The sequence below is a fragment of the Belonocnema kinseyi genome, chromosome 3 (assembly GCF_010883055.1).
Source record: "Belonocnema kinseyi isolate 2016_QV_RU_SX_M_011 chromosome 3, B_treatae_v1, whole genome shotgun sequence".
NCBI lineage: Eukaryota > Metazoa > Arthropoda > Insecta > Hymenoptera > Cynipidae > Belonocnema > Belonocnema kinseyi.
The window spans coordinates 123,331,656-123,345,062 of record NC_046659.1 but is presented as its reverse complement, the minus strand read 5'-3'; the positions used below and the strand labels follow the sequence as shown (position 1 = coordinate 123,345,062).

The window sequence follows — 13,407 nt, the reverse complement described above, 5'->3', positions numbered from 1 at the left end:
TTTGCCTTCATAGTTTTTTCACCTTTATCATTTTTCCAATTAGATACAAACTATATTAATAGAACACAATAAGGAAATCAAACAATGTTGTTAAAAAGTACTCCCTTTTTGTTGAAAATGCAACCGTTTTATTTTAAATTCGTCTTCTTGGTTTAACAATTCATATCTTTTCGTAGAAATTTAATCTCTTTTAGTTAAATATGAAAATGTGGTTAAAAATAAATCTGTTTCGGTTGAAAATTAAATTTTTTATGAAAATTTACATTTTTGGTTTAAGAATTCAACTAATTTGTAGAAAACTCACAGTTTCTGCTCGAAAATTCAACAGTTTGGGAGAAATTTCAATTACTTGTTAGATAGTTGACGTTTGCTGAAAATTAATGTTTTAAATGTGTAAAATTGGCCTATTGTGTTGAAAATTCAAAGCAATTGGTAGAACTTATAGATTGTATTTTTTTGCTTGAAAATTCAACATTTTTGTTAAAAATTCAAATATTTGATTAAAAATGTATGTATTTTTGTTCAGAATTCGTCTTTTTTAGCAGAAAATTAATTTTCTTTGTTAAAGATTTAATATTGTAGGTGGACATTCATCTCTGGCTGAAAATTGAACTACTTTGTTGATAATTGTTTCTAAAAAAATAATTTTTTTAACTCGTAATTTAACTATTTGATTTAAAATTCAGCTAACTGTTAGAAAATTCAGTCGCTTTTTGTTGTAAATTAATGTTTTTAAATGAACATTGAAATATTCCATTCTTTGTTCAAATTATAACTATTCCTATTTTGGTTAAAATTGATCTTTAATAGAAAATTAATCTTCTTCTTTCAACTATTTTTAATTATTGTATTTAATATTTTTAATTATTTCATTGGTTAAAAATGCTTACAGTTTGTTAAGAATTATTTTTTTTTTGTTGGAGGAGTCATATTTTCGGTTGAAAATTCAACTATTTGTAGAAAGATCTTATTTTTTGTTTGAAAAATCAACATTTTAGATGAAATTTTCTTTTCTTCAATGATAGACAAATTTTCTTAGTAGAAAATTCAACTACTGGGTTGAAAGTTGAACTACATTGTTATAAGAGAACAGTAAAATTTACCAATCCCCCCTCCCTAATCGTCGTATATTATTTTTCAATGACTCATAAATAAATTCATGAAAAAATATAAAAAGGGGACTTTGTGGTTCAAAAATTAAAAAAAAAACTTTACCTAACTTAGGCACGGTCCCTAATAGGCCCAATATAATAGAGAGAGAACTATCAAGTAGTATAAAGAAACCCGCATGTCTACTTTGACAATCCAGTCTAGAGTCCATGATATACAAACACCCGTTGTACAAAGTTAGAAGTGAAAACTACCGTGAAATTGAATAATTACTTTGTAATCTACGAGGAATATATAACTACCGTGGAGCAAACCGGCTTAATAAGTAGTGTCATCAACTGGAAGTGAAGCCATAGTAAAGAGACGCACAGTCTAGATACAATGACCCTGAAGCAGCCCTTCTAAGAGTTCGAAATAACCGGGGGTGACTTTCTCAGCCTGAATCTAAATAGAAACTGATGGGAAAGACTTTTGCGATCTGAACAAAGAACGAATACGAATTCTAATTTCTATTTTTGAACTCTGAAGAGACATGCGAATAAGAAGCACATGAAAGGAGAAAAAGGATCAAAGAAAACGAGACGTTAAAACGAGTCGCAGATGCCTCGAGCTGAAAATCCAAACGATTCAGAAAGGAAAGAATCTGCGAAAAACAAATAAACAATCAGATCTTCAAATTTCAGAAGCTTGGCTTATTTTTATGCCAAAAAATGAATTCCAAATTACCAGATATCTCTAGAAAAATAATATTCTTTAATTTATGAAAATTACTTTATAAATGGACAATTTATAAATTTACGAAATTTAAATTAGATTTTTCTTTCCTCTTTTTTATTTTTTTCCGAAAATTTTATCATTATTTTATTTATCATTAAATTTCTTAAACAAATTTAAACAAATTTGAAAAATTCCCTAAAATATCCAGAACTTCCAGGTAGCTACAAAATACGATTGCAAAATAATTTTTTTTTACTCTCTCACCCCTCTATTTTCTTCATTTGCAAACAAATGATTGTGTATTTTTTTTAAATTAAACAAAAAATTTTCAACCCGTGGCCCAGGCCTTCAAACTCTAAAAAAAGCCTTAATTTAATACAGAATACAAGCCTAAAAAGTGAGAAAAAAACACTCTCTATGGGTGGTTAAAAATGTACAATGTACCAACATACATTATTAATTTCCGGCCTTAATAATTACAAATAAATTATTAAAATTTTAAAAACTACCCTTAGATATATTTATCTTTTTTCAGAGTTCTTCACATAATTTTTTCATAAGAAAAGTCCTAAGATGACTTCAGAAATATTGTTTAAATATATTTCAGAGTTTAAAAAATAATTCACGACAATTTGAGTTCCAGTTTTTGGCATTTAAATCACTCTTACTTTTAAAAAATGGTAAATTTCCGCATTTTTGAGTAAATCTGCATCACAACTTTAAATTAGAAAACATTTTATTTAAAAGGATCACCTATGAAAATTAGAAACAATTGTTGTGCAAAAGTAAAATCAGAAAAACTTTGATTAAAATGTTGTTCTTTTACTTCCAAGATGTCTTGTAGATTAATTTTTAAAATTCATTTTTAAGTGTCTTGCTATCCTTTATAGAGGTATTTTTTTGCCTATTGAGGATAGTACTCTAGTTTGAATTAGGAACAAAAATAAAACTTAATTTGTTTTAAATGATTTTAAAAACTCTGACATATTTAAACAATGTTTCTAAAGTAATTCTAGGACTTATTTGTAAGAAATTATGTAGAGAACTGTAAAGGAAGTAAAATGCCGTTCCAAGGGGGCATATTTGATTTAAAATCGTATAAACTATATTCTTCAATCCTGATAATTTTTACTGCATTTGATTCTGAAAATTTTAAATATTAATTTTATTGTGCCCAGTAAAAACTTTTCATACAAATTATATATCTACTCTACACCTTAAATTAAGGCGATTTTTTCCTTTAAAAAAATCATCTAATATTTAAAAGAGCTGTGCAGAAAATATACGACATAAAAGATTTATGAGTCTTTTAAAGGTAAACACGAGTAAACTCGTTTTGCGGATGTCAAGCCATGCTTAACTCTCAATATTTACTTTACGCATGATCGAGACAAGAAAAATAATCTCCACGGTTATTTTTTATTGAGAATAATACAGTCATGCATATTTCTTCTTCCGTACGAAACGAGCATTCTGGCTACGAATATACTTCAAAACTGCACTTATACTTGGGACAATCAGACAAGACTTTTTGCACGTACATGAGAGCAACAAGTTTTGTGGTCGTATAGACTATAGGACATGGACAATGCACAAGATCTCCCACAGAAGGGTATCGACACATACACGCAAAGATGTATAAAGAAACGCTTTTAATAAAAAGCAAGACCATTCCTGGGCGTCGCGAGCCTCAGTAAACGAAATTTCTTGTCGTTCAAGAGTAATTATTATCATTTATGCTCCACGACAAGGCTGAAACAATTTTTCCCCCCGAATCTCAACGTTAACGAAATTCATTGCCTGAATTGACCTCAATGATCTCGTCCTATTTGTTTTAATTGAGAGAACAAGCAACAGCATTTTATTACAGAAATAATGATATTTTCGATGACCAATGAATCTGTCTTAGATTAATTTATCGCGATTTAATTTGATCTACTTGACTTAAGAAATCGGCCAAAAGCCTCGTTGATTTCACTTTGACTTTTTATAAATCCAAGTTAATTTTTATCGCGAAATCTTTCACCCTCTGTTTTTAATTTAAAAATTAAGAATAAATCAATCAAAAGGGGTCGAGAAGTGCCTAATTAAAATTTAGATTTGTCTACTATTGAAACGCATAAATTGTTTTGAATGTGATAAATGGATAACTGGGTGATTAATCACGCTCCTTATTTGTAGTGAGTTTTCGTGCCTGACTGAAATCAATCAAGGAAATTTATACCTATAATGAAGAATGTATACCTGGAACGACTTTTGAAACATAAAACTGCTCACAAATAATGTGAAATTTTTAATTAGAAATTAAACTACTCTAATATCCTTTTTAAAATTCAACAATTCCCTGAATTTTCGAGAATAACATCACAACCGAAACAGGAAATATGCTCCACTTCAATTTTCTTGCATTTCATCATTCAGTAAGCCTTAGTCTTATCCGTGCACAATCGCCTGCGCTTTCATTGCGACTTTGAATCATTTTATTTCCCGCCATAAAGCCAAGATTGTCAGAGCACATCAAACCTGTTTATTAATAAATTAAGCATTTGTAATAGCGTTGTCGCACCGATTAAGAATAAATTCTACGCGTCTGCTCGTGATCTATACAAGTTTTGCACAACGTCTCATTTATTATTGGAATTGTTATAATAAGCTTTAGAAAGTACGCCACTTATAACGTATACGTACATAGGCCTCCATTCATTTGTGTACAACCGATACAACAACCTGTCTGTCGGGCCGGGAAATATCTACTACTACCTATATTACGTACAAAGCTTGAAAAAAAAAGTTATTTGATTCGACCTTTTCGTATCCTCGCGGTAATCTTGGCGTAATTACTCAAGTATGCACTCTCTGTAAGGAGAGATTTCACAATCACCGCTGTGACAATACAATGCACGGTTCTTGACATTAATTTCCTTGCAAGGCTCCAGCCCTGCGTTTTTCGAATTTTTTTCTTCCTCCTTTTTTTCTTTCACCAAACCGCATTTTGAAACAAGGTCTTCTGCATTTTTGAAATTACAATTCGCGGTTGGATTAATTTTATAATAAGTACTTTTAAAAAATGTGGATCAGTACATCAAAATCACTATAAATTGTTCTCAATTTTACTACTGTACATATTACATAGTAAAGCAAAGTAAATTACTTCCAAGTAAGTTGCAAATCGATCGTTTAACTGCGATCGTTAACGGTACAAATTGTGAAAGTCGACGTCAGTTTCTATTCTATAACTTGAAATTTTGCAGTGATCTTCTTTGCAACTTGGGAGCGCATGCACATTATCATTCCTAAGCTTCTTTTACTTTCCAATGTCTGCTCGAAAATTGCAACGTTTTTCAGTCTCATTATATAGTTCTCGCATAGTATATGAAAGGAGATTCTATTACTGAAGAGTATATTTACGATAAGGAATTGGAGGGAACACCTAGACTATTCAAACTGTATTTAAGCAGAAAATAAACTAATTGTGATAAAAAAAAACTTCCTAATGACCATTCTAAATTAAGGCCTTGAACTACTTCGATAAATGAAAGAATTTATCTGTATTTTTAAGTATAATTTTAAATTTTAAATTAAAACGTGCATTTAATGGTTATCTTCAACTGAATAAATGTATAAGGATTCGCTTGCTAAAGTCGGGCAATTTAAGCACAATGCACATTAAAAAAAAGTAATTTGGTCTGAATTGAAGTCTTGGAGACGGCCTTGAGAGCTGGAAGCTTCTTTCCGACATTTGTGCTCGCAGATAATGGGTTCCTTTTCCGAGACAGATGATGAAATAAACGTAAATAAGAGATAACAAGTGATACGTTATAGGAGTATGGCTTGCGAATTTCGACTTAATGACATCCGGACTCCCACGTGCTACATCTGCTTCCCCACCTTTCATTATACGCATGCCAGTCTCTCATCTAATACACTCCATTTGTTGAATATTAAATTTCTCTAATTTTCACAAACACAACATGAGTTACAGAATGATGTATAATTTTCAAAATCTAAGGTAAACACATAAGAGTTTCAAACAATTTAACGTGTTTTTCACACTTTGTGTTCCTTATTGCTTTAATATCCTTTTAAGATAGGTCTCGAGTTCACTGCATTATAATAAATTCAAGAATCATTATCGAACTGACGTCAGAAGGAGTAGAAAGTTGTCAAGAAAAATCGACATTCCTGTGAGTGCTTGACAATTTACATTATGTGCATACGATACAATAAACCGTTTCTGCGCGCAGCCTACGTGGGCGTCCCTAAACAAGCCACATTTCATTCATCCTTATAATTTACCTGAAGATGGTATATGTGTAACTATAAAAAACGTAAGGTTTTCGCGAAAAATTTTCTATAAATATTGAGTTTGACGTAGCAAGCAGGAAATTTCAATGCATTGACAAAAGGTGCCCAAAATTTTTCATTAGCATAATTTTATCCAAACATTCTCAATAATTATTCTATGTATCTTCTTCAGCACTTGACGTGTAAAAATCATTTACCTTTATGAGAGAATGAATAAAACATTTCACGTGCCCATTTCTCTAGTGCTTTCAAGATCAAAGGCTGCTTTTTAGGTATTACTAATCATACAAATCTTCTTAGGTGCTCTTGTCTTGAAAAATTATCATAAAGAGCAGTAGAGTGGATTGGGACATGATAGATTATAAAGTACACATTTTTTCAGAAATATAGTTTTCTGTACATGCATGTGTTTGGAATTTTCCAGGCATTTTCGAGTCAAATAATGCAAGTCCGCTTGCGATGTGCAATAAGCGTAAGTAAGTAATCACGAAAGATGTAACGAACTCTTCCGAATAAACAATTAAACATCGTCACAAACAACATAGTAAAGAATGTGAATTTTTATCTTTAAAATCAGAAAATATCTACGTACGATACGAATACCTCAGGTATGAGTCACGCACGGCATTCATATCTTAAGACATTTCTAATTAAGGAATTATGATAGTCTGGAGAAAATCAATTAGTACACAGAAAAAACCTATATAGGCTTACATTTGCTACTTTTTTTACTAAAAACTGCTGTTAAAAATGACCCCATCTCATTCTTCTAAAAAATATATAAAACAAATAAAAATTTTAATATAGTCTCGAAAATATTATAGTATAATGTATAATCTACTTATTATGCATCCTTGATACTATATCTAGAGGAACGACATTCATTATAACGGTATCCATGATTACGAATTATCTACCAAACCAGTTTGGAGCGCTACAACCAGTAAACTGAATTAAATCCAAGTCAGTAGAGTAAATTACCAACCGACACCGTCATCTTCGTAATAAAAATGATAAAGACATGTCCCATAAAGCATACTGTAATATTGTTATTTTGCATATATAAAGAGTTTGCAGATTCCTTAGACACTATTTTACGATCTTGGCAATCTTTAATTATATATTCCATCGTACTTTTTCATGTTTCAATTACCGCGTGTACCATAAATATCTTTTAATTCAAATACATATATACTATAGATCCTATCCACTGTAAACAAATCGTAGCAGTCATCTTGCCTGCTGTCAGCATAAAACTTGCAAATTTCACGATTATCGGTTGAAAATAAAGTTGAACTTGGAAGGAAAAAGTGCACTGAAGACAATGATAATTCAAGATCCAAATTACTAAAAGTCAAGATATTCTTCAAATGAATAGTTTAAGCAATTATGACCTTTAATGTACCGTTCAAATATCCCCAAGATTGAAATAAGACTCGTGCGAGCAACTATTCTAGGAAACCCAATGGATTTTTAACGAGGTTTCTCATATTTTAAAAACAAATTCCAGATATATTTTTGATTAAAATTTGAATAATTTGTATCGGGAGCACTACCACACTCATGACTTTATATAATGTCAATTGTTTGCAACATTTTTATCCAACTTCGGATAAAAAATACCCCTGGGATTAACTGTGTTATTGATATATGCAAGGAAAGATCAATAACCCGTTACTCTGAAAATTCTTTCATGCTTTCAAAACATTACCCAACAACGAGTCCAACCAAGATTGAATACCTGATGCACAGATTTCAACGCATTTCTCATTGCGAATATATCGCAACCCGATTTTTGTAATCGCAAGGACAATAATGAAATGAAGGCGTATTGCCAAGATTATTTCCCCAAGGCGTGACATTTCCCCATACCGAAAAACTAATTTCCGGCTTCGTCATCTTCTTTGCATTCCTCAATCTGCAATTTAACCGTAATCTCGGATCCAAAAGAAAGTTGGGAGCATAAACGCATATGGGAGTACAATTTTTATGACACGTGTATAACACGAAATAGTATGCAAAATGGTGTATGACGCGTGTGACTTTTGCATACGATGAGAGCACATGCGTTCTGTCCTCGTCGAGCAACTATTGGTAACCGTAACCCAACTCGCTACCAGGACTCGCCAAGGATGTTGGTCTGATGCTCTCAAAGAGGTAAGAGAAGTTGAGATGGGGGAAGAGAAGGAAGGGATTTATCCCAGAGCTCAAGAGTGGTCCAGCAACTCTACACAAAACACAAGAGGCGCACATGGGAACACACATTGCCATCTTCTCATGTGTGGATCTTGATTCTTGACAAACACAGTCAACCACGGCGTACTACCCAGTACTATACCTAAACACCGTTCTTCGAGAGACGCGCATTAAAAAGTCCATTGAGAGATGGGATTTCTTGATATTACGACACGTTTCGTATTAGGCGTGAATATCGTTTCACGTTTGTCCTCTCCTTCCTTTTTAAGCCTAAGACTCGACTATTTATATATTATAAAGTGGACCAAAATAAGTAACTGTTTAGATTTCCACGGACGACGGCAAATACCGGCTGAAAAAATATACCTTTTTTTTGTGTTTGTTTTCGGTAGTCATTTTTCAGCTCTCGAAAAAGCATTTGTTCCTCTTATGGAGTTTAACACGTAAAAATACAACTTCTTTTTCAAGTTCAATTTTTCATTAAAAATTGGGAACCAAATTGTTCCATCTGGGACTTTTTTGTATAGATTTCAAGATGGATTTGGTCGACTTTTCATGTATATTATGTAAAGATTTTACACCAAGGAGAATGCTGCCAAACTTGAAATATTTTCAGACTTATCGCTTTGGTTAAGTTTGTATCAAGTGAAATTTTTACAGAGTAGGTATTTTGGAAACTTTAAATCTATCAGAATAAATTTTGAAAAGGACACCTCAAATGGTCCAAGATTTACAATAAAAAAAAGGTGTTTAAAAAGTGGGGAAAAAAATGATAATTTCACCATAGGCAAAAAAAAATACCTGCAGGTTCACAGGTAATGATTTTATGGCGGGTGCAATAGACCGCCGAGTCGAATTCAGTCGGAGTAAAAGTTGCTAACAATAAGACCTCCGGTGGCCTCGCAGCTTAATTTTGAGGATGGGTTCACAGTTTTGTCACTTTAACAAGAATCTTTCAAACATTTTCGAGGTCTAAACTCTAAAATATGACTTCACAAAAAAAGAAACGACAAAAAATAGATACATTTTTTTGGCTAAGCCATACATATTTGCCACCGCCCGTGAAAATCCAAACAGTCACTTATTTTACACCAATCTAATTATTATTTTATGCTTTAGCGAATTAGAGATAACATGGTTGAATGTTACCTTAACTACATTTTCAGTAACTTTTTTGGCAAATGTTAAAAAATGTATTTAAAAGTTTCGAAATTTTACATGCTCAATCATATTTGAGATTCATTTAAAATGAGTTTTGTTTAGAAAGAGCTATTAATAATTTGAAAGTTGATTTCAAAAGCTTAATTGGTTAATTAATTTTAATAGATTCGTCCGTGAATATTTAAAGCCATAAGGCTAGATGCTGTGGAATTCTATATAGAAATTGGCAACAGAAAAATTGTGAGTTATCGCTAATATTAGATAATTTAATCATCATCAAGTGGCTCTTGAAATCTAATGATAAGATTCATGAAGAATTTCATTATATATATTTTTTTGTTGTTGCAAATACCAGAAACGTTTCCTCATCGCAAATAAATAAGTATTTGTATAAGGAAGCCAAGCAACGTGGGCGGAAAATCCTTTTTGGTTTCGGAAGTCAGTAGGGTTTCTATCGTGGCAGCAGCATGATCGGTAACGGTTAGTCACACATGAGTGATTAATGAGATTCCGAAAGACGTTTCTGTTTGAATTTAGATGAGCTTCTGTTGGCTTTAATGCCCCATCAATAACTGGATCCATTTTCACACATTCCTTTCCATTGAATTCCCTAGATTCCTTTAGATTAGAAATTTTTACCATAAAAGGAAACCCACTTGAGTTGTTTTCTTAAATTGGTTAAATTATAGAATAGCTGGTACCCCCCTTTATTTCCTAGAATGTTTTTTTTCCCAAAATCAAACTATTTGAACATGAAATTGAAGTTAATTTGAAGCGATTTGTTAAAAAAAAGCATTACAATTATTGTTCATTGCATTATTATAACGAGTCAAATATGGGTTTACCAAAAATTTGAATTTGCCGTATTTAACTTACCGTTGAAGTCTTTTTACAATTCCCGGTAAGGTAAAAAGTTATAATTAAGTGTTATTTGAACTTTTATTTACATATCTTGACAAATTTTGCTGTTTGTTTTGTCCATATAAACTATTTTACTTACAAAAAAAAGAAAGAGTTGCTAAAGTTGTTAAAGAAAGAGTCGTTTCAAATTCTAAAGCACCTCGACTCCTTTTCCAACTTTTAAAAAATTACAAATGAAATTTTTATAATTGGTTATGCTGATGAAAATAATTCACAAAATATGTTCCATTTTATTTAAAAAGATAAAATTTTTTTGTATATACATTCTTTTTCTCAAGAAGAATGTCTAAAAACACTTTAATGGTAAGTTGAATATGAGAAATTCAAATTTTTGGTAGACCCATATTTGACACGTTATAATAATGCAATTAAAAATAATTGTAATGCTTTCTTTTAACAAATCGCTTCAAATTTACTTCAATTTCATGTTCCAATACTTTGATTTTGGAAAAAAAAACAATTTTCCATGAAATAAAGAGTGATGATACCAACAACTCTATAATCTAACCCTTAAATTTTAAGGACATATTGTAGTTTGAAGTTATAAACAAAATGAAAATGGATTTATTCTCTTTCGATTCAGCAAAGTCATATTTCACTAATTAGTCATGTTCTAAAAATACAAATTTACCCTTTTTTGTTTGCATATGGAATCAGAAGATCATTTTATACAAGATTGTTTAAATACACATCAAAACTGAGATCATTTTCTTTTGCCAACTTATTTTGATAACCGAATTGATAATTTTCTAAACAAAAAGACACGATCATTGTCTCAATTTTTCTCAAAAATGGATTAATCAAGGTTTGTTCACCCACTTCTCAGATAAGCATCGGATAAAGTATCTAGAAAATTTCACATAATCACTACTACTAAGAATTCTCCTTTATCTTATTGTTGAAGACTTTTTGATTACAAAATTCTCACAGGTTCCTGAAACTTTCCACAAGATTTTTTATCTACAAACAATTACTAAAAGTGAATGAATAGGAGGAACATTCTTTAGAATTCTCTAGACAGTGGAAGGGTCTTTTTCCTGTGAAAAACCCTCCTTAGTGTTTTTTTTTTCAAAATATTACTAAATTTTATTTCTGATGGGGTATTGGGGTCTCTACTCTCCACCAAAAGTTAATTCAAAAGCTGAAAATCCTGTTGTTTAGTTTTTTCATGGTACTGATGACGAAATTTAGAAATTTTTGATGTTTTAATTATTTAATCATCTAGGTTTAATCCTTATTTAAACTGTTTTATTATTTCTGATAGAAAGTTTAGTAGACAATCCTGCTCACAGTACAGTTTACTTTAAACTTTAAAGCATTTTCTAACAAATTAATAAAAATTACCCGAGACTGATCTCGCATGTCAAAATGTTTGATTTATGAACGTTTTCTCGAAAGCAATTTAACACAGAAGCCGAGCACTGGATTTTAAATGTTTATAAACTGCTACCGGTATTTCTTTGTATTGATGACAAAATTCGATGTAGTCGAGTTAATCTCGTTGAGCAACGAGAACTTGATATTTTGATACTTTAAAAGGAATTTCAGTCGATCAGTACTACACAATACTAATTCTGGTGTATTAGAATTGGAGAAGGACTTTATCCGATAGTCTATATAATTGATAAATATTGACAGCAAGTTCAATTAATGTTCGAATCAAGTCTGCAAAAAATGGAGCGATATAAAAATATTATTTTGCTCCATTTTCGCATTCCCATAACGTTCGAAAGCGAAGCAAGAGAACCGGTCCCGTAAACGGTCAACTCGAGATTCATTTTGGGTCTTTGCGGGACCAATAAGCGTACGGTTGTCACTCATTTCTGCCTTTTTTTCTTAACAATTAAACAAAAACAACAATCTTATGTGCAGCAAAATACAACATATATGCGAAGACGTTAATCAAAATGTAATCTGACTTATTCCGTAAGCTTACAACAGTGATTTTTCCAAATGATTTCATCCTACAATCAAATCAAAAAACAAAACTGCAGCTTCACTTCCACTCGTTGAAATTACTGACCTCAAAACAAAAACCACGTGTTTCTACACACACAAGATATCAAATCATCTCAGCTTGATAAATTTAAACAAAAACTTTAGGGATGAAAACAGACAAATCCCGCTCCAGATCCAAAGGTCGAGCAAACGAGCGTCTACAACAAATTGACAACAATTGGCAAGGAAGGGTCTTTTTTGAGCAAGTGATACTATAAACAAACTTTGAACTTGCTGTAAACTTATAAAAATTACAGGGAGCATCAATATTTGCGGGTATTCTAGGTTGGAAGCAAATTCAAATACACACCTGTCTTTCGAGTGGGCGAATCTTGTCGAAAAAGAGGGCAAGCTGGCAGAAGAATCCTAAACTGAAACCGGTAGGCACTTTTTGTAGCACACACTCAACAACACAAAATACGTTTTTCTTGGCGGTCTCAATTTCACTCGCGCACGGAAAATTCACATTAGCGCGTGCGTACGCTTTACGCTAAACTAAAATCTCGGTAAACTTTGCCGGTCGAGTCTTCATCTTCGTTCCATTCGACCCAACCCTCCCCTTCACCAGTCCTCCCTCCCACTTTTAGAAGCACTCGTGTGCTACCAACAACCTGGAGTCCTTCCTTGGAAATCCTCCTTTAGACGACATAGAGTGTTTCCGCGTACTTTGATTTCCACAAATTAATCAAAATCCTTCCCGATCCTTTCCCAGCGAGAGCACCGTAATCACTGAAAACCGCTTCTTTCCTCGTATTTAAATTTCAAATCCACCAATCGGGTGAGCTCTGGTCGGTGACGAACAAGTTGAAATTTCAACTGCGCCAAACTTTTGAATCGTGTATAAAACTGATGAGATCGGTTTTATTCAATGAGCAATTAGATATTGCTTATGTTTACTTGAGTATTTATTATCTTTCAAATGTTTTTTGCCGAAATTAGTCCAAACTCAGAGAAAATTAAGCATCTTTTGCCTCGTCTTTGCCAAAAACAGCAGTGCTG

General features: G+C 32.0%; 1 protein-coding gene across 1 annotated transcript in view; it reads right to left on the bottom strand.

The window, feature by feature from the left end:
* LOC117169028 (spectrin beta chain, non-erythrocytic 1) overlaps positions 1 to 12,917 on the bottom strand; it is a 119,883-nt gene extending 106,966 nt beyond the window's left edge. Inside the window, exon 1 of the mRNA XM_033355093.1 lies at positions 12,719 to 12,917. The gene's annotated coding sequence lies outside the window, so the exon portion shown is untranslated. The remainder of the gene's footprint in view (positions 1 to 12,718) is intronic.
* Between the last annotated feature and the right edge of the window lie 490 nt (positions 12,918 to 13,407).